The 22678-nt window shown below is 35.5% G+C and overlaps 1 long non-coding RNA gene across 1 annotated transcript; it reads right to left on the bottom strand.

The window, feature by feature from the left end:
• Window positions 1-823: 823 nt before the first annotated feature.
• On the bottom strand, window positions 824-20140 carry LOC134810464 (uncharacterized). Its single transcript, XR_010158577.1, has 3 exons — window positions 20068-20140; window positions 8177-8235; window positions 824-910 (listed from the first exon to the last, which is right to left on the bottom strand). It is a non-coding gene; the product is annotated as an uncharacterized LOC134810464 (long non-coding RNA).
• Between the last annotated feature and the right edge of the window lie 2538 nt (window positions 20141-22678).

Here is a 22678-nt window from a genome sequence, read left to right as displayed (position 1 = left end):
AAAGGATTCATTATTCTAGCTGCCATTAAGAACATTCATGATTCTTGGGAGGAGGTCAAAATATCAACATTAGCAGGAGTTTGGAAGAAGTTGAATCCAGCCCTTATGGATGATGTGGAAGGGTTCAAGATTTCCATGGAGGAAATAACTGCAGATGTGCTAGAAATAGTTAAAAAAACTAGAAATGGAAGTGGAGCCTGAAGATGTGACATAACTGCTGCAGTCACATGATAAAACGTGAATGGATGAGGAGTTTTCTTCTTATGGATGAGCAGTGTTTTTTTGAGATAGAATCTACTCCTGCTGAAGATGCTGTGAACATTGCTGAAATGATGATGACTGTAGAATATTACATAAACTTAGTTGATAAATGAGCATCAGGGTTTGAGAGGATTGGCTCTAGTTTTCAAAGTTCTATAGTGGGTAAAACGCTGTCAAACAGCAGCACAACAGAAATCTGTTGTGAAGGAAGAATCTGTCAATGTGGCCAGATTAATTGTTGTATTATTTTCAGAAATTACCATAGCTACCCCTACCTTCAGCGACTACCACCCTGATCAGTCAGCAGCCATCAGCATTGAGGTCAGACCCTCCACTAGCAAAAAGATTACAACTCGCTGAAGGCTCAGATGGGTGTTAGTATTTTTTATCAATAAAGTATTTTTAATTAAAAATATGAATGAATACCATTTAATAATTAAGTTAAACAGAGGTACTTGGTCCGTAGAGAAGAAAATGTAAGCCTATGGAACAAGACCAAAATCATTAATGTTTTGAGTTTCTTTCTCATCCCCACCTTTACCTTTAAAAGTTGGTTCTGACTGTCCATGGAATTTCTTTTCCTCTTCCACTCCTGAAGGATATTTGAGTGTTTCCAGAGTAGACTTTGGGAACTTTTGTTATGTAGAGCCTAAGAGAAAAGGAAGGAGTCATAAGGTCAAAGGATGGGGTAAGGCTGGGGAGGAATTTGGGGTGGAGTTTGGGAAGAAGAAATAAAAATAGTTTTGCATGTAAGGTGATTGGATAGATTTCATAGAAATATGAAGAAGTATTTTTCTCTGTGCAATATTAAAATGTTATGATCATGACTTTTTATACAGGTTTCCCCTAAGCTTTGCCTTTTTCCTCTGCTTTTTCATTGAGGGGTCAAATGATTTTTTAATCTTTTTATTAAGAAGTTCCAAACCTTTAATAAACTCAATTCAGAAACTGAAATTTAGCTTCCTCCTCCAGGCACACCTCATAGAGACCTCTGAATTCATTTTCCAATATTTTATTCTGAATGAAAGAAGTCTTTTGAATTTATAGAGGTGTAGATTTTTCATCAGATGTCATTCTTATGAATGCATAAAATATGAAATTATAAGTATAATTAACTAGTTAATGCAGTATTCTTTTATTGGTCTTAGGGCCTCTGTATATTTCTGAAGATTTTGAGGATCCCAAAGAACTTTTCTTTATGTGGGTCATAGCTATCATTTATTGTATTAAAAATTACAACTTGAAAAATTTAAAAATATGTAATAATTCATTTTAAAATTACAATACTAAAACCATAATTTATCAACATAACAATTGTTAGGAAAACTTAACTATATTTTCCAAAATAAATACAGTTATTAGAGTGGGATTGTTTCGCATTTGTGTAAATTTCTTAAATGTCTGTCTTAAGAGAAGACAGCTGCATTCTTATGTCTGCTTCTGTATCAATCTGCTCCCATATATTGTTTTGGTAAAAGTATATAGAGTCTCACTCTGTCACCCAGGCTGGAGTGCAATGCCTTGATCTCGGCTCAATGCAACCTCCATCTCCCAGGTTCAAGTGATTCTCCTGCCTCAGCCTCCCAAGTAGCTGGGGTTACAGGTGCCCATCACCATGCCTGGCTAATTTTTGTATTTTTAATAGAGATGGGGTTTCACCAGGTTGGCCAGGCTGGTCTTGAACTCCTGACCTCAGGTGATCCACCTGCCTTGGCCTCCCAAAGTGCTGGGATTATAGGCGTGAGCCACCGTGCCCAACCCTTTCTGTCTCTTTTATATTCTGGTGGCTGCCAGTATTTCTTGAATCGTGACTGTCACTCCAATCTCTGCCTCTGTGGTCACATTGCCTTCTCCTCTTCTGTCTATATAGTCCACCTCTGGCTCGCTTTTATGAGGATACTAGTCATTGGATTTAGGTCCCATCCAGATAATCCAGGATATGCCTCTTGTCTCAAAATATGTAACTTAATCACATATTTTACATGTAATTTACTTGTTTATCCTATAAGGTTAATAATGACAGGTTCTGAGAATTAAGACATGGGAATATCTTTTTCAGAGCCACCATTCAGCTCACTTCACATATCAATGGCCTTGTCCTATAGTGTTACATTAAAATTTATTAGTTTATCTTGTACTCTGAATGGTCTTTTACCATGCATGATTTTATAACATCATGCGTTAGTTATTTGGAAAATACTGATTCACTGAGTTTGGGGAACTTTCAAATATTAACACGTTTATTATGTAGTATCAAAACCTCAACTGATATCACCGCAAAACATATTCTTTGAAGACTGGAAAATGCATGGTGGCAGATGCCAGTTTTCCAAAATTCTAATTTTCACTTGGAAACTTAAATTTTATCATTGTTGACAAACGTAGCCAGTTCTTTACCTTGAAACAGCAGGCTGACTTTGTTTATGGTTAAGAAATTTTCTAAAAGGTAGCCCAAATTTGAATACTTAGCATTTTCTTGTCTGCCACTCTTTCAACTAAAAATAGCATTCTGTGAAAAAGTAGCTAGTTCAGCTCAGCAGTCAAACAACTGCCTAAGTGCTTTTCCTAGAGACAACTATTATACTTCGGTATGCAGCCAGGTACTCTATGTATAATTCCTCCTTTGTCACACAGATTTAAAACATGGGTACTCAAAGGGTTGAGATGTAATAATATCAATAATTTCTACTTCACCTAAGATATTTTTAAGAGAAATTGGCTTTCCCCATTATTTTTTAGTACTCTGAGTGTGTGGTGGTGAAAAATATGTCCACTGGCACAGTTTCATGAATACCACTTAATTCATGAAAAGTTGTCAATAATTTTACCTATGATTGTTCTTGAACCATTAAAGCAAATTTCAACATAATGAAAGAGGACAAATAATACATTAAAAATTATGCAAAATGGCTGGGCATGGTGGCTCATGCCTGTAACCCCAGCTACTCAAGAGGCTGAGGCAGGAGGATCACTTGAGGCCAGGAGTTCAAGGCTGCAGTGACCTATGATTGCACTGCTGCCTTCCAGCCTGTGTGACAAAGCAAAACCCTGTCTCAAGAATAATAACATTGAAAATCACCTCAACCCTGCAGATCCCTAAAAGGCTTCAGAGACCCCTTGAAAACATCTGTGTTGAAAGTTTTCCAAATTTCTTTGCATTTAGAGTCTGACTCTTAGAGTTTTTGATGTTTGTCTTTTTCCATATAGCATGATGTTCTTTATTATCAGTAGTGTTAATGATACAGCATTTCTTTATAGGATGCTCTACGGTAGTCTCAGATTTTGTTTCATGTCTGTGATACCCATACAGTGTGTTTTGACATTGACTTTTCCATGATGTTTTTCTAGAAAGTGTCGAAAGAAGGATTTCAGACAATAAGCAGGAAACTGAGCTTATGCGTGTGCAGGCAAAGATTAACATCTATATGATATTGAATTGTGTATGCAAAAATATGGCATATCTTTTCCTTTTGTTGTAGGTACTTTTGTGCCTTTCAGGAGCTTTTTATAGCTTTCTCCATATAGGTTTTAAACACATCTAGGCTTGCATATAAATATTTATGATCATAACAAGGACTTCTCTTTCAGTATATCCTCTAATTGGGTTTGTGTTGTGTTTATATACCATATTAACTTATAGGAAGCTTTAATATTATATGTTAATATTTTACAAATTAATAAATCTAATATAATCTCAGTGTAATTATCATTAAGATTCCACACCCCCCGCCCCCGGGACATAAACACATAGATTAGCCATTTCATTTGGAAAAACAAGCAAGAATAGCCCTTAATGTCCTGACAGAGTAGTGGCATATGGGGTGAACTGGTTCTATCTGATATTAGAACATATAGTGATTGAAATATCATAGTGATGAAAACCAAATAGACATTTAACTAAAGAGAAGAAAGGGAAAATATCTGGAAATAGATTCAAATCCCTGTGAAAATTTACTATATTATGAAGTCAGCATATCAAATTGGTGAAGAAAAGATGGACTTTTCAATATGTGACATTGGCAAAGGATACAAAGTTTCAGTTATGCAAAATACACAAGTTCTGGAGATGTACCATACAGCATAGTGCCTATAGCTCACCTTACTGTATTATGTATTTAAAATTTGCAAAAACTGTAGATATTATGTTGTGTTCCTACCACACACACACAATTATAACAATAACAATAAAGTGGGGTGGGAGAAAACTTTGGGAAGTGCAGTGATGGATATATTTATGACCTTGACGGTGTGATAATTTCGTGGATGTATACTTGTTCCCAAACTCTATGTGTACAGTTTTTCCACGTCAATCATATCAAAATAACTGATGTTGGGATAACTGGTTAGACATATAGAAAAATATAAAATTACATTCATTTTCACACCATACTTCAAGAAAAAATAAAAGTGAATTAGAAATGTAAATTTTAAAAATAAGATATACAAGTACTAGGAGGAAAGCTGAGTGAGGTCCTTTGTAATCTGGGAGTAGAGAAAACTTTCTTAACTCTGATTAAAAATTAAAAGCAGTAAAGAAAAGACTGACCCTTTGGAACACTAAAAAATTGAATGGCAAAATAACCATAAACAAAGTCAAAGATAAATGATAAACTAGAAAAAATATTTGCAATTCATTTAGGAAATAAAGAGTTAATATGATACAGGCCTTCTAAAATAGACAGGAATTATAACTGTGGAGAAAAATGAGCAGTTCTTGGAGAAAGAGAAATAAATGACCCTTAAACATATGAAATGTTTCTCAAAATTTTTCCCAAGAAGTAAAATGCGAATTGAAACTACAGTGAAATTCCATTTCTATTATATTGGCAAAAGTTTGTATTTGACAACATACTCTTTGGTCAAGCCTGTGGGGAAACAGTTGCTCTTGTATGTTTCTAGAGGGAATATAAAATGGTAAACTGTTATGAAGAGAAGCTTCACAATTTGTAGTAAAACTATGAATGCTTTTACTTTTTGACCCAGCAATCTCTCTGATTGGAATTTATCTCAAAGATACTCTAGTAAAAACACAAAAAGACGTTTGCATGGAACTATTCATTGCAGGGATATTTATTTATCCATGCCCTTTCATGGATGTTTGGGTTTGGGACTATGTAAACGATGATTATATCCACACAATGAAGTTTTATTCAATTCTAAAAGAATGAGGAAATTCTCTATGTACTGCTATAGAATAAAATAATAAGGTGGCGAGAATGTGTATAACGTATTATTGTTTTCCTATATAATTATATATATATTATATTTGCTTATATATATTTGCCTAAATTTAAAAAATGAATAAATAAGAACTTTTTAAAAGAAAAAGAATTTATGGAGGGCTCATAAATAGAAACCAAACTATACTAAATATGCCACATTTTGTGCGTTTGACTTTGAAATCATGTAAATTTGTTTTTATGTAATTTCTGAAAATTAGTAGAAGAAGCACAAAAGGGCCAGGCATGGTGGCTCACACCTGTAATCCCAGCACATTGGGAGGCTGAGGCGGGTGGATCATTTGAGGTCAGGAGGTCAAAACCAGCCTGACCAACATGGCGAAACCTCGTCTCTCCTAAATACAAAAAAAGTTAACTGGGTGTGGTGGTGCATGCCTATAATCCCAGCTACTTGGGAGGCTAAGGCATGAAAATTGCTCAAAACCTGGGAGGCAGAGGTTGCAGTGAGTCAAGATTGCACCACTGCACTCCAGCCTGGGCAACAGAGTCAAATTCTGTCTCAAAAAATAAAAACTAAAATTAAAAAAAGAGAGAAGCACAAAAGCAGGAGCTAAAATAAAAAAATAAATTGAGCTAACGAATTTGACTTTGGTTCAATATGGTGATATAAACCATATAAAGGAGAATTATTTTAAGTGATCCTAAATTCTAGTAAATTTACCATAGATCACTAGTGTGATATACTCTAAGGATAATATGATATACTTAAAATTTTTAAATATTGTTTTCAATAATTATATTCATTACAATATTGGTGAAGTGGCTATATTGTCTGGGGTATATACCTGGGGTTCATTGTCTTGTACCAGGAAATTCAGGATACAGACACACACGAGGAGTTTAGGGGCAGAGGTTTAATAGGCAGAAGAAATGAGAAAGAAAAACAGCTCTCTCTATTGAGAGACGGGGTCTTCCGAGTGGAAGAGACCAGCTGGTGGTGGATGCACCGGAATTTATAGTCCAGCTTGAGGAGGCAGTGTTTGATTTATGTAGGGCTCACAGATTAGTTTGATTCAGTATGATGTTTACATAGCATGTGGGGAAGGCTGGTTGCCCCACCCTAATCTTATTATGCAAGTGAACTTTTCAGTTGATTGGTGCCATCTTGTCTGCTCCTTACTGTACACGTGGCTGACAAAAAGAAGGAAAGTTGGAGCCACCATCTTGAACATGATTGGCACAACTACTGGCATCTATGTCTGCAGCTCAATTTTACAGGCTGCTCTTTGTTAGAAAGGAAACTAATTGCTGCTTTTCATTAAAAGGAAAACCTTACTGGGGACTTCATGGCCTCACTATCTGCCTAAGCAATTTCTTCTTAACTCCTGTGTTATTTTCCCCTGTGGAGTGGTAACCCTAACTGCTTTTAGGGGGTGTTGGATGATGACCCTTTCTGGCTGCTTTTTCCTGAATAGGGACGTTGTGTGGGAACAGTAGCTAGGGCTCCTGCTGGGGTAAATCTAAGGTCCTTGGAAGAAAGACATGTCCATGTGTGGTCCTGTCTGCAACACCATTTGGAGTTTGATTGTGTCAGCCATTCCAATGGGTTGTAAAACTGCTTTGCCTCCAACAGATGTTGTTGAAATGTTAATATAAAAGTAACATTCCTTTTAGGATAAGTGGCATTGGAATTGGGTAGCTAGAGTAACTTTAGTTAACCTTGGCTAACTTTAAACCTTGGCTAAATCTTTCCCGCAAATATTAATCCCTTCATGATTTCCACAGACCATCTAAGACATGCTTAGACCTTCTGACTTGTCCTAAACATTCCTCTTTTAAAGAACCAGCTATTTTCTTTAGGACAAGTATTTACCATACAAGATCATTTCTTATATAAAATCTCTTTTCTTTATAGCCTTCTTTGCATAGCTAGGGTGTGACATATTACCAAACCCAATAAAAAGTTCTAGCAGATTCAGTGCTAGTAAAACTTTCATGCTTCCTTTTTGTTGGTAACTATTATCCTTGCTACAAGGATAATAATTAAGCAAAATATTACAGCAGTGGAAACTCTGTCCAATATTTCAGCTAGAAGGTGCTATCGTGTATAACTCTATTGGAAATAGTAGAGTTAGTATAGCAATTCCTGCAAAGGTGACATAGTAGATTTTTTCCATATAAAATTTGACTTGCCAAGATATAGAATTTCCCTCTGTGGGTCTATGAAGTTCCTTGGTTTTAATATCTCAAGCAAAAAACCTCTGGGTTATGGACACCCTACTCACTTTCATTACCTAGCCGAATTTGTGGGTTAATTGCCCAGAACTAGCATATTGATCCAGATTTTTACATTACCCATCCCTTTTTGGTTCTTCCAAGCTGCAGGAGATCACCACTTGATTTACAGAAATGAGCAGAGTTAGTCTAAAAGGTAGGCAAAAAGCTTAAAAACAATTAATGAGACTAGGCTTTAATGACAAATACATGATAAGCTTTGGTGCATAATTTCTCTTTCCAGTGTCATTTTTGGTAAAAACAAATTATGATAGGACTGTGTTGTTTGTAGAATAAACTTTAGTCTTATACTTGTCCTGATTATTTGCATAACGTGCAGCAAGAATGGTTGTTTCTACATAGGCCTTTTGGATTGGCTTTGATGGAACTCTGTTCCACAAGGAATCTCAGATAAGACTCTTTAAAGCCAAGCCCAGCCATGGGTTTGTATCCTCAAATACCTGTGAGTTGGGTGATCCTCTCCTCTTAAGGTCTCAAGATAAACTTGGAGCTCCTGGACCTGTAAGAAAGTAACATAATTTACTGACCACAAGTCAGGAACCCTGTATGGGGACTGTATAGGCAGGTGTATGAGACCAGTTCTCCCCATGGGGCTTTTATTGGCTCTGCAAGTTGAGATTCACTCCTTAAAGGGAAGCATACCCTTCCAGTAAAAGCCTTGATAAAACAACTAGTTTTTCCAATTGTGTCCTGTTGCAAAAGAAAAATGGATTCTTATTCATTGATGCAAACAACTATATTGCCATAAGTTGAGAGTACTCACAGATAGTTTACAAATTCTAGAGGAACCACACAGAGAGAAACAAACATGCTACAAATTTTGTTCACAGGAGTATACCTTACTTAATTGTTAAAGGCTGTAAATAGTTCAAAATAAGTTTCATTGACTCTGAAAAATGAAACATAAATTAGCAATATTGCAGCCAAAAATCAAAAAGATTTGCTTCAGTTTCCTGGGTTCATTCCACTTAAGTTAACTCTTGCTTGATATTCATGAACATTTTAGCTCTTCATGGGTCCTGTACGTTTTTTCTCTATTCCAATGTTACAGTTTTCAATGCTGTTAGAAAACTGCATTTGAGAACACCTGTTAAAGTCCTATAGCTTGATTACAAACCATCTTTTGAGAAGGAACAAAGCAAGACAACAATTGTCTGCAAATGACAAAATATCCAGGGTAGTTACAGTTAAAAACATTACTGACAAAGAAGTTTAGTTATCTCTGTGGTTTACAATAACTTTAACCTTAATTATGATTGATAGCATATAGTTAGACATTAGAATTTTAGAAATCCCATACAATTTTGGAACATATATTAGTATTATTCACTAAAATATAACCTAAAGAAGATTGAACATCATTTTGGCAATCCCATGTAACTAAACATATTCAAATGATCCTGTTTACCTCCTCTCTGGATGTTTCAGGGGCCCTCTGAACCATCCAGAAAGCCAGGCATCAGGAAAGACAATTTTGAAACTTGAAGTTAGATTTTGGGGAGACTGTTAAATGTTAGAGTGTTAAAACACTTGATGTTATAAAATAGAATTCCAGATTGCCATAAATTATTTATTTTGCCAAAATGATGACTCAAAAGGCAAAAACCTTTCATTAGCCTTTACTATTACATGAAAATCCTGTTGAAAGCCAAATTTTACCCTTGCATTAGTTTATTAATGTTAACATCAGTTTGTTTTTAAAAAACCTTATAGATGATTCCATCTAATTTTAACCAATTTGATCATGAGTTGAACTCTTTACAAACCTTTTATAATCCCTTTTGCTAAAGGGCCGATTAGCATTTTAAGACAACCTTTCTATGCTTTTATTTCAACACTGAATTTGTGAAAAGACTATATATACTATAATACAATATATACTATATACAATATATACTATATATAATATAATACTATATAATACACTATAAAATACTATATAATACACAGATCTCAAAATTAAGTGTGCCTTTTTATACTAGATTTTGGATCCCCAAAAGGAGGGAGATACTATGGGAGAAGACAGTGCAGTGCTTCTTCCATGCATTTCATTGCAAGGCAACTCAAAGCCAATCAGCTTATTTTGTAAACACCCCATCCCCCATGGTAGTCTCATCTCTCAGTGGGGGATGAGGATGTTCCCATATCTTTCAGGTGGTCAAGAGCACGATTCTCTGATACAAATGTGCAGAATTAAATATCCCTCCATAACTATTATTAGGCATCCCTTAAAGTATATTTCCTTCTTAGTTATTATACAACAAAACTCTCTAATGTGAGGTAATTTCTGATGCCCCAAAACTTAAAAATGTCAGATAACACAATGCAAAACAGAACAGAGCCTTTGACTTTGAGAGGGAACTATCTGCTCTTAATTACTGGGTTTCATGAGGAAAACAGAGGGTTTTTTTTCCCCCAAAATGGCATCTGTGGCATTTCCTCTGTTTTCCTCAAGGAGTCCTAGGCTATCAGACTTTAGCTTAGAGCCTCTCATGTGTGCATTAAGAGTGGCAAGACAGAAAAAAAAATGGGAATAAGTAATTTAGTCAACTGAGAAGAAAAAAAACCCCCCTTTTTTTCCCCAGAAAAACAAGATCAAAGAAGAAAAATACATAAAGGTCTTTTAAATCAACCTATAACTAGAATTTCCACTTTTAATTAAGCTGAGCACTCTTTAAGAAAATCTTTTTAAATCCTTTCAAATGACATTAGCCATGTCAAGCAGTTAAGATTTTCGGCTCTTGAACTTTACAAAGAGTAACCTCACAGATGAAACAAACAAGCCTTAATTAGGTTATTACTTAACCTTGAGTGTACAAGATATTTTTAAAGGGGTGGTAAGCAGCTTTTGAAACCGTCATTGCAAAGTGGTGATAGAGACAGTGAAAAAGATCTCATCCAACTTCATTTTGTTTTCAGCCCCCAAGCTGTCCTTGCCCATCCCTGGGTGTAGGCCAAACCAACTTTGGGAGGAGCCTGGTCTACAGACTATAGCCCAAAACAAAGATAATAACAGCCCCTTCCCAAGATATATTTCCCTCTAGCCTGGGGATCAGACCAAGAAACTAGCCACAAGATTAGAAACCATGGCTCAGGAGTCACACAGCTGGAGGCTACAAGATTCTGATCCTTTCAAGATCAGTGCTTAAGATATTCTGTAAACCCTGCCCTTGATGTATTAGCTAGCCCTACCCAGATTGATAAACTCGCTTTTCTGAATTTGTGGCCCTCACCCAGGAACTGACTTAGCACAAGAAGACAGAGACTAAAAAAAAGTATTGCCATGTGGTTATAGGACATGTTCCCAAGGACATGAAACAAGATGGAGGTAAAGTTTATTATGAACCATTTTGTTGAGCTGGCTTGAACAGCAGGCTTATGGCATCCTGGGCCTGTATCCTAACCTAAGGTACTCTTTCTTTTGACAGAACTATATAGAAAGACACACAAAGTACACCAGATTGGCTACAGTGTAATACCAACCTCACAAATCCTCTTTCATTGATTAAAACTTTACAGAGAATATAAACATTGCTCCTATTTCGTTTACTGATTTGCACAGGGAGAGAGAAGCCAAAAGCCTGACTGGTAAAAAAGTGCTTTTACCTTTTTGCTAGCATGTCAGGCTTCTGGGTTCCCTTTTCCCAAGCTGAACTCTAAGCCAAGCCTTTTAAGATTTGGGGAAATTAACTTTTCCCGGTTTGGAGGAACATTATGAAAGAATAGATAGAAGCCATTTTAAATCATGAAAGAAGGAAAAACACCATAGAAAAGTCTAGATTTTCCAATTAGGACTGTCAAGAAATACTGCTTTCCTTCTATTGGCAAAGTTGTTTCCACTATTTTTCACCTTCTCTGTTTTCTGTTTTCCCTTTTTACCTATCACAGGAGACACATTACTCATACCCAAAATTATCTGCTGCCTGCAGAACTGGCTGTTTTTCAGCTGCAATTAGGGTTTGGTTTAGAAGCAGCATAACATCCCTTCATGAAAGGTCAAACACTTGAGTTAAATTTTGGAAAACTTCTGTATATCTATCAGGGTCATTAGAAAATTGGCCTAAGTCTCCCTTTATTTCCCTAAGGTCCTGTAATGAGAAGGGAACTTGAGGGGGACCCAACTAAGGGGAATCCTCAGATTCTTCCCCTGAAGTTGCTTCTCTAACTTAGGAGAATCATTCTCTATAGGCCTGCCTGATATGACTACTAAAAGAGCTGGGTCGATTTTGTAATGCCTGCAAAGGTCTAGTAAGAAGGTCATGCCCTTGTGCAAAAGAAAATGAGCCACTTTTTCTTTAAAGTCTCAGGGTGAAATGAGTCTTTGTGTTTCAGAATGGACTCCAGGTGAGTGCAGGCTGATGATGGTACCTTTCTAGAATGAGAAGTGAGAAAAAGGCATGCCTTTAGTCTCCTTCCTTTTGGTGTGACCCAGGGTGGAGAGGAAGACAGTGGGGGGTGTCCTTTCTGCTTTTTTTCCCTCTTGGTTCCTGGATCCTGGCACCTTGTTGAGCGTGCCACCCATGGTTGCAGGTATGAACCCCAGCCATGGAACCAGAGGAACTGAGAGATTGGGATTAGTCACACTCACCCATGCAGCTCTAGTCCTCTGCCTGTGATTTCCCTTTGATGTCCTGGCCTTGTGTGACCTGCCTGGCTCCCTGCAGATCTCAGGAGAGGCTATGTGACAGTTACATTTCCCTCCTTAATGGAGAAAGTGTGCTAGTTTGAGCTCTGTATCCTGCTGTTATGATCTGTGCTAAAGCATGTACCCTTAGAGAATGGTTACATTTAACTCCTGAACTTAAAATCCCCTTACTAATTAAGTACCATTCTAATTAGAGGCAGGATAGGTGCCTTAAAAGAATATAGGGACTGAATGGCCGTTTTCCTGCTGATGGGACAGTATGGAGACTAAAATTTAGCTTTGAAGGATATTTTACTCCTAGTTGTTGAAGGCAGAGTTTTGTCATTCACAGAAGCAGCCTGTTCTCTACTAGAAGGCTGCAAAAAGGGAGAATTGGGAAGCTAGAGTGTTTCTGTAAAGGACCGACAATTTGCCTCATGGAGAGGATCCCCATTCCTCTAGGTGCCTCTTTTAACCTTCAACTTCTGTATGCTCTCCAGACCAACAGCAGAGTGACCATAACATGCCATGTGTTCTCCAGACTAAGGGCAGAGAGAGAGACCTGGAACTGCCATGTGCTCTCCAGATCAAGGGCAGAGAGAGACCTGAAACTGCAATGTGCTCTCCAGACCAAGGGCAGAGAGAGACCTGGAACTGCCATGTGCTCTCCAGACCAAGGGCAGAGAGAGACCTGGAACTGCCATGTGCTCTCCAGACCAAGGGCAGAGAGTGACATGGAAATGCCATGTGCTCTCCAGACCAAGGGCCAAGAGTAATGCCTACTGTGGAAGGGTTGGGGGGTTCTGTTCCTAGAAAATCACAAAGATGCCTTCCATTGAGCTATATCCCTGGTTACTATGACATTCCCTGATCTTGCCAAACAAGATTACTTCCCTGAACTATAAAAATTTCTGCACATTGCATACTCAGAGAGAATAAGAAATATGGTGGTTGTGACCAGGAAATGAGGAAATGGTGATAGGAAAGTTGGAGAGCCTTTGGATAACAGTGGGAGGTAGTCCCAGCCAGAAATCCTCAGTTGCCCTAGGACTTCCACTAGCCCCACATGGTGGCTAAGTTCTCTATGAAACGAAGCTGGTTCAAACATGGCCAACATGCCCAACAACCCACGGGTGCTGGGGGATTCTCCATGTAATCCTGTCCACCAAGTTTTGTAAGTCTGGAACCCAAGCTAATCATTTTTAAATGGTTGAAGGAGGCCCAGTATTTGGTTTGATTTGGTTCTAAAATGGAGACCAAGAGCCCCAAAATGAAAGGACAGAGTTGCAGTCCACTCCCCTACTCACTGTTTCAATGAATGTTGTACCTTGATATTCTAGTTAAGCCCCCAATATGAAGCTGCTATGTTGTCTGGGGTATATACCTGGGATTTGTAATCTCATGCTGGGAAAAATTAGGACACAGACACACACAAGGAATTTAGGAGCAGAGGTTTAATAGGCAGAAGAAAAGAGAAAGAAAAACAGCTTTCTCTATTGAGAGATGGGGTCTTCTGAGTGGAAAAGACTGGCTGGTGGCGGATGTGCCAGATTTTATAGTCCACCTTGTGTAGGCGGTGTCTGATTTACATAGGGCTCACAGATTGGTTGGATCAGGTGTGATGTTTATGTAGCGTGTGGGGAAGGCTGGTCACCCCACCCTAATCTTATTATGCAAGTGAACTTTTCAGTTGATTGGTGCCATCTTGTCTGCTTCTTACTGTACATGTGGCTGACAAAAAGAAGGGAGGATAGAGCCGCCATCTTGAACATGATTGGCACAACTGCCAGCATCTATGTCTGCAGTTCGATTTTACAGGCTGCTTTTTTTTGTTAGAAGGAAAAATAATTTGGGGCTGCTTTTCATTAAAAGGAAAACCTTACCAAGGACTTCTATACCCTCACTCTCTGCCTAAGTAATTTCTTTTTAATTCCTGTATCATTAGGATTGTTATTTTATTATTAGTAGAATAAAATAAGTAAAATATGTTAATGTCATTAGGAACTGAAAATTTTCAGTGCAAGAGAAAAGAGATAGAAACAATTTAATTTCGAATAGGAATTACTGATATGAACTCATGCTTTATGCTGCATTCCCTTTTAAGAAATGCCTATTTCCTTGCTTTGTCTACTGAAAAGGCCTAGAAACTATCATCAGTTCTCTAGGATTGAACCTCCATAATACCTTGATCATGGTCTCTAAATACCATTCCCTGTCGTTTTAGAAACCAACACATCTTGGAGAAATGGGAACTTAAATCTAGAGCAATTCTAGCTACCTCCGTTGTCATGTCAAGAGCTCAGAACTTAACTCTAGAGGCCCTCATTAGTTAAAAATAGAAGGTCTGTGTGTTAAACATCAATATTAAAACTAACTGTAATTACTTGATATATAGTAAGTATGCTAACTCCATGTCTTTTCTGACAGTATCTGTCAATGCAAAATTTAGCTTATTTATATTTATCATGGGTATTTATATGCTTAGATTTGTTTTTCCTCTCAAGTTCCTCTTGTGTTTTTGTTTCTATCTATTCTGCTTTTCTTTCTTTATACATGTTCTCCTTCATTAGTTTTTTTCACACTGATTGATTTATTAACATATTTTCCCTCTTATTATACTCCTCCCAACATTTGTTTTGCAGTTTATACATTCTGTTCTTTAAGTGATTAGCCTTAAGTTTTTTTAAATAAAAACTTAAGACTGAACAATATATTATATAGTAGCCCCATGAAAAAGTCAAATATTTGTCTTCTGTAATCACAATAGATAAGACTCATCACACCCACATCTCCTAACTTATGTCACATTTTTCATTTCTTTATCTCTCTTTTTTCATTCCAGATAAATTATTTCTATGTATCTCTAGCTCTCTAATTCTCATTTCAACTATATCTTTCTGGCTGTTTTAAACATTTGTTGAATTATTTATTTCAAATTTTTTTCTAGAATTTCTGTTTTTCAATTTTGTCTTTTCACTTCTGATATTTTCTTGATTTATGCTTATTTTTGCTATTGCCCATTTTATTTCTCTAAATATTTCATACATATTTCTTCTGACTGCCAGGACTGACAATTTCAAAATCTTTGTCTTGCAGGTATTAATTTATTATTACTCTTTTATTTCTTGTTTTGGCTGGATTTGACTCCAAGTGGGTTACTTTCTTATGTCTGTGCAATCTTTGTGAAGTTATTCATAAATTTTCATTTTTATCTCTGGAAATTTTGCCAACTAACCCTATAGAATTTTTGTGCTCTTAAGTGTTTTGGGTTCAGAGCGGGTAACTCGACTCAGCTTGTCTTTCAAGAGTCAATATCCCCAAAATTGTGTTGCCAGAAGACTCAGCCACAGAGCTTCCTTGGCTCATCCTACTGTCACACGTCTAGGCAGCTCACTCTTTCTTACTTGCTGCATCTTTTACTTTGAAGGACTGGCTCCACTTTCCCCACATTGGCCTCTGGAGTATAGTAGCTGTTCTTGTTCCCAGCTACCAAAGCCTTGGCTTTAGAATTTTAGGACATTAGAACACTTTAGTTCCAATTACTGTTTTATCAGGTTTATATCATTGTTAGCTAATATTTGTTAACTTCTTTTTTTAACTTCATAAACTATACTATAATATAATACTAATAAATATTTTTCTAGACATTTTATTTATAACATTTTATTTGCTCATCATTCCTTGTCATGTATGTCTTGACTGAAATAGTGATTAATGTGGGTTATGAAAAACACTTAAAGGATTTTAAGTGACTTCGGGTCCTCATGGGGGTTACAACTGCTTTAAACATTAATGGGAATTTCTCTAGCTTATATTAGTAAGCAAACACAGTAAAATCTTGCAGTGGGCCTGCAGGAGACAGAAAAATTCTGCACTTGATATAAGATTTTAGTTTATGCCAGGGGCCTCTCCCACAGACTTTATATCAGTGAGAAAATCATGGTATGTAGCTTGAGCCAGCAATTCACAGATTAATAGACAAGAAGATTTATTGAACTAAACAGTAAAAAAGGAAAAGCCATTTTATAATGTGTGACGGAATAGTCTAACCAAAAAATTGTTGTCTTCCCTAGTCTATACATAAATCAGTGCCTTATCATTTCTGTGCAGTCATGCTTAACATTTTTTACCCTGGAATTATGGGCAAAATCTTTTTAATACAGACCTTAGAATACATTTTTTTATGTCGCATGTAATAAGCATTTAAAAATGCCATTCTTCTATTTTTTCTCATCTTTATTCTGACTCTCTCTGCTAGAAACCTCCAACCCAGTAACTCACTTTGTGTATCATGAACAGATCCTAAGCAGCCCTGTGCAGGAAGCTCAACTTGAATTTGACACATTGCTCTGCAGGAAGAAAATAGGAAATTCAAAAGAAATACAGCATCCTTAGTGTTAACCAGGGCTTGTTTTCTGTTTCAGGAAGTATAGTTTTAGGGATCATTATTACTAAGAAGAGATAAAATTTGTTTGAGGCTAATTTGGTTTTGTTATCCCCAATTTGACATTTAAGGGGTAAATGTTTTTCTGCTGTCTATGATTCCATTCTCCATTTCCTTCTATTTTTTTTGTATTTCTACTGCTGCTCTAACCTCATCTCAGAAATTGCTGCTGATGAGATGTGTATAATATAAATTTTCCATCTGGGTCATATTGCGTCCCCATCGTCAGTAAAATTGTTTTGGATTAGCTTCTAGCATTGCAATACAATTGTGACAAGCAGTGAAAATGAGAGACAGAAAATATCCAGGACTCGTGTATCTTAGTTCCTTAGGTGTGGGAAAAAAACCCATGTTTAGGACAACTTGTAAAGGAGGTGGTATTTTAGAGAGGAAATGATTTTCTTGTTAACAAGTGTATTATCTGTTCCCACACTGCTATAAAAAGCTACCTGAGACTGGTGATTTATAAAGAGGTTTAATTGACTCACAGTTCCATGTGGCTCGGGAGGACTCAGGAAACTTATAATCATGGCTGAAGGTGAGGGGAAGCAAGGCATATCTTAAATGGCAGCAGGAGAAAGGGGAAGAGTCACTTTTAAATAATTAGATCTCGTGATAACCCTGTCATGAGACAGCACTAGGGAGATGGTGCTGAACCACTGGAAACCACCCCCATGATCCAATCACCTCCAACCAGGCCCTACTTTCAACACACGGGGATTACAATTCCACATGAGATTTGGGTTGGCAACACAGAGCCAAACCATATCAACAAGGCAAGTGAGAAGTAAAGCAATTAATTTTAAAGTTAAAGCAAAGAAGCCATATTTATACCTTGAGTTTGTGGAATACTTCACATTAAAATACTTCACACTATATTTGGCAAAATACAGAACATAAAATGTGCACAAGAGGTATACATACAGTTTAAGACTAAATAAATCTCAATCTTCTTATAGGCTAAGAGAGAGAATATTATTAGCACTATAGAAACCCTTGGGTCACACTCCCAGCTTTCATTCCACTCATTGTCTCCAAAGAGGACACGACCATTCTGAAATTCTAAATTTATGTAAATCATTCCCTCTCTTTTTCCCCAAGTTTAATAAAATATACCTTCTTAAACAATGTAACATTTTGCCTTTAAAAAATCACACAAATTGCATCATATTGTATAGTCTGAGTTGCTTATCTTGTTTATTCTAAAGTTTTTATTTTTGCTGTTATGTTGTATTCCATTGTGTTTATGTGTGTACATATATGAATATATATGTGTGTTTATACATATAGTTTTATACATACATATCCTAGTGGCAAATATTTGCAGTATTTCCAGGTTTTTTTTTTTGATGATTAACAATGCTGTTGTAAATAATAATAACAGATAACAGTATAATACTTACTATGTGCCAGGCACTATTCCAAGCACTTTTAAATATTTAAATATCAACACAAGCCTATGAAATAGGTACTGTTGTTATTTTCAACTTACAGTTGAGGATGCAAGAACATAACAATGCTAATAAATTAACTAAGATAGAGTTATAAAGTAGCAGATAGGAGTTTTCAATCTAAGAGCCTGACTATGTTGTTCGTGGTTCTTAACCACTGATGCTCTTTTCTTGATTCTTGCAATGCTTCTGAAACACTTGTGCAAGGATTTCTCTAAGCTTTATGTGTAGACATGGAGCTTCTGGATTGCAGGTTTCACACACACTCCACTTTACCAGGTAACGCTCAACTTTCCCAAAAGGTGTTTCAATTTATCTTCCCACTAGCAGTGGAAGAGAATTTTCATTAATATATGTCCTTTTATCCTGCCAACATGTGGTATTGTCCCATTTCTTAAATTGTACAACTTCTGTCATTATTTATCGAATTTTCATTGTTATTTAAATTTTTTCTGATTACTAATGAAGCTGAAAATTTTTCATATGTTTACAAGAATTTTGTGTTTTCTACTCTGTAAAAAGTGTTTCTGTGTTTTTTACCTTTTTTATTTTTTACTATTTGAATGTTTATATTTTTCTTATCAATTTACAGGGTTTTAAAATATTTTTGAGGTCATATGCATTTGTGGCTAATATGTGTTGCTAATGTCTTCTAGTTTATGAATTACCTTTTAAACTTTGATGAACAGAAGTTCTTAATTTTACTGTAGTTTAATTTATAATTTCCTTTATGGTATATGTTTTTTATATTTAGCCTAAAGTCATAAACCTGTTTTTCCTCATGGTATTCTACTAGTTTTATAGATTTCCCTTCCAATCATAAATATTATAACTTTTTTTTTTGTGGCAAGTTAGCAATCCACTTTTATTTTCCTTCTATATGATAACTAATTGGCCCACAATTAAGTATTGGAGTCCATGTTCTCCCCACTCAGCAGAAGCTTCCATTCTATTATCAATTACCAACCTTGTGGGTATGTATGCATGTGCACATGCAATTATGTTTATGGATTCATGGCATAATTCTCCCTTTACTTATGTTTTCTTTATTGCCTTTATAAAAGTTAATATTTTTTTCACAATGCTTATCCAATTTTTATTAAATTTATTTCTAGGTACTTGGTACTTTTTTGTTGCCATAGAAAAATGATATCATTTTGAAAATTACATTTTCTGTTAATGTTGACATATAAAAATACAATAGTATTTTATATTTATTTAAAAATATTTATGGCTCGGCATGGTGGCTCATGCCTGTAATCCTAGCAGTTTGGGAGACCAAGGTGGGAGGATTGCTTGAGTCCAGGAGTCTAAGACCAGCCTGCGCAACATAGTGAGACCTCATCTCTACAAACAAAACAAAACAAAGCAAAACAAAATTAGCCGAGTTAGATGGTGTGCACTTGTGGTCATATTTACTTGGGAGGCTGAGGTGGGAGTATTGCTTGAGTACCTGGAGGTTGAGGCTACAATTCGTGCCACTGCACACCAGCCTGGACAACAGAACAAGACATATATATATATATTGATTTCCAGCAACATTGTGATCTTTCTCTTTTTAAACAAGAAATATACTGATTTTGTAAAATTAACAACAGAACAAGACATATATATATATATCAATATATATATTGATTTCCAGCAACATTGTGATTCTTTCTCTTTTTAAACAAGAAATATGCTGATTTTGTAAAATTAACTCAGAAATATTCCAAGTTAGTGGGAGTCCAAATCCAAAATCACTACCTATCACTACCTATCTAGCCAGTTTAGCACACACCATAATTACATCAATAATATATTGACAATTACCCGTAGATTTCTTTGTTTTAGGTGGACAATTACATAATCTGAGAGAATGACTTGTTTTCTTCCTTTCCAATTGTGAGAATTTATAATTTTATTTTCTTCTCTTATTCCAATGGTCAGAACCTCAAACACAATGTGGAATAAATGTAGTGATAGTAACCATTCTTGTGTCATCCGTGATTCTAAAGAAAATTACTTTATAATGTCACCACAAAGTAAGACATTTACTAAGGATTTTCATAATACTCATAAGCAGACTAAAAAAGTGTATTATCTATTTCCATTTGAAGATTACCTTTAATGAATATTGAATTTTATTGATTAATTTTTTTACATTTATTGAAGTTGTCATATCATTTTTCTTTTCAATCTGTAAATGTGGCAAAATGCACTAATTGATTTTATATTATTAAATTAACTGCATACTTAAATTTAAGCATGATTTTTTTTTCATACAGATCAATTAACATAGGGTTGCCAGACTGAAAAACAGGACACTTAGTTGAATTTGAATTTTAGGTAAACAATGAATGAAAAGCATATTTTCGTTTCCTAAATCTGGCAACCTTACCTGAATATAAGAATCCTGTAAGTTCTATCATTTCCCTTGTAACTGTATGAGACCTATAATTTATTTTGAATCTGTTCCCACCCACCTAACCCAAGACATTCTTTTTTTAATGTTTTAATGTTTAAATATTATTGATAAATCATAGTTGTATAGACATTCTTATTTTATGATTTATTCACATATTTACCAGTATCTTTGTCCATTATTTTTCTTTCATCTCAGATTTCTATCTGGGATCATTATCTTTCTTTCTGAAGCATAGCTTTAAATATTTAATTCTCATGTTAACTCTCTTGGTCTGAAAATATCCTTATCCACCCTTATTCTTGGTTGATATTTTTGCTCAGTACGAAGTTTTAAGATTATAGTTATTTCATCTCAGCATCTTGAAAATAATATTCAAGACATCTATTTTTTTCTTTCTGTGGTTGTGAAGTCAGCTACCAATATAATTGCCTTTTCTTTGTGGGTAATTTGTTTATTCTCCTTGGCTTCAATAAAGACTTTTTTTTCCATGTTTCACAGTTTAGTTATGATTTGTCATCTTGCAAATGTATTTATTTACCCTTCTTAGTATTCATTGATATTCTTAGAACTGAGAATTTGTGTTTTTTTTAAACATTCTATGACGTTCTCAACTATTATCTCTTTCTGTGATCGTTTATTTCCCATTTTTTCTATCTCCCTTTGAAACAACAATTACATATTGATCAGCCCTTTTCTGTCTGTGCCCCTTCACTTCATTTTTTGGTCTTCCATCTCTTTGTCTCTCCAGACTATTTTCTGGACAATATCTCTTCCAGTTCATAATTTATCTCTGCTGCTGAATTTAATTCAGTTATTGACTTTTTAAGTTTAGTTAGTACAGTATTTCCTGAGATTTTATTTGGTTCCTTTTCAAATCTGAACGTTCATTTTTATAGTCTCCTAGTTGCTAGTCAAAATATCAAACTTTTTTTGTTTCTTTAGACATATAGAGTTATTTCTTAGTGTATTTCAAATAATTCCTTTTCTTAATGTTTGTCAGCTTGTTTCTGCTATTATTTCTACAGATTTCTACATATAATATCTTGTTTCTGTATGTGTGTTTTATGATTTTCAGTTCTGAGTTGTTTATCCTTGGAACTTTATCTGTGGGAATTATTTGAGGGTTGTGCCAAAAGTGATATTTTTCAGAAAAGTTGCATTTACTTCTCCCAATTGCCCGTGGCCAGTACCAAACAAAATTACTGTAAATTAAATTTATTTTGAGGATTTAAAAATTTTATAGAAAGCATGATTTGCCATTCAACAAAAATAAAAGCAAGAACAAAGCTCCAGTAAACATTTTCCAGCTATCTGGAGTGTCTCATCCTAAATTCCACCTATAAACAGAGTGCTGCCTTTGTCTTCTGTCCCTAACTCCACAAACCTGCTGATTAGAATAGCAAGGTCTCAGACCCTCGGGTGAATGCCATAATTATTTTTTTTTTCCTCTTAGAGTAAGCAGTAATGCTTTAATTTTGTTTGGGGCTTTTGAATTTCTAACTTTCGTGCCAGTTCAACAATGCTTTGAAAAATAATGCTATATTTTAACTGGAATTTTAATTGATTCAATTGAGACAATGATTCAGGGTATCTACTCAGCCATACTTATAGAAATAAAAATGTATATCCATTTATTAATTATACTATTAATCACAATTATCATAGATAACATTTGTTGTTTATTATACATAGGCATTAAGCATTATTTAATGTAAGTTTACAGCAAACATGTAAGATACTATTTTTATTCCAATTAACCATAATAACACTGAGGCTCCAGAACACAAAATCTTACGTAGCAGACCTGGGACTCTGACTCATGTTTGACTTTAAAGCCAATAATTGTAACCATTGTGGCATATAAACTCTACCACTTCTGTAGTGTTTCCCAAATAACCTAGCAAAGTGGAAATGATGTGCATTGCCTTTGAGTAGAGGAATCTTTCAAACCAAATGATCTTGGAAAAAAGACAAATAGCTTAAATCTACAATCTTTTATATTTGGGATATATGTGC

This window comes from Pan troglodytes, chromosome 6 (assembly GCF_028858775.2).
Source record: "Pan troglodytes isolate AG18354 chromosome 6, NHGRI_mPanTro3-v2.0_pri, whole genome shotgun sequence".
Classification (NCBI taxonomy): domain Eukaryota; kingdom Metazoa; phylum Chordata; class Mammalia; order Primates; family Hominidae; genus Pan; species Pan troglodytes.
This window is presented reverse-complemented; position numbering and strand designations above follow the sequence as displayed.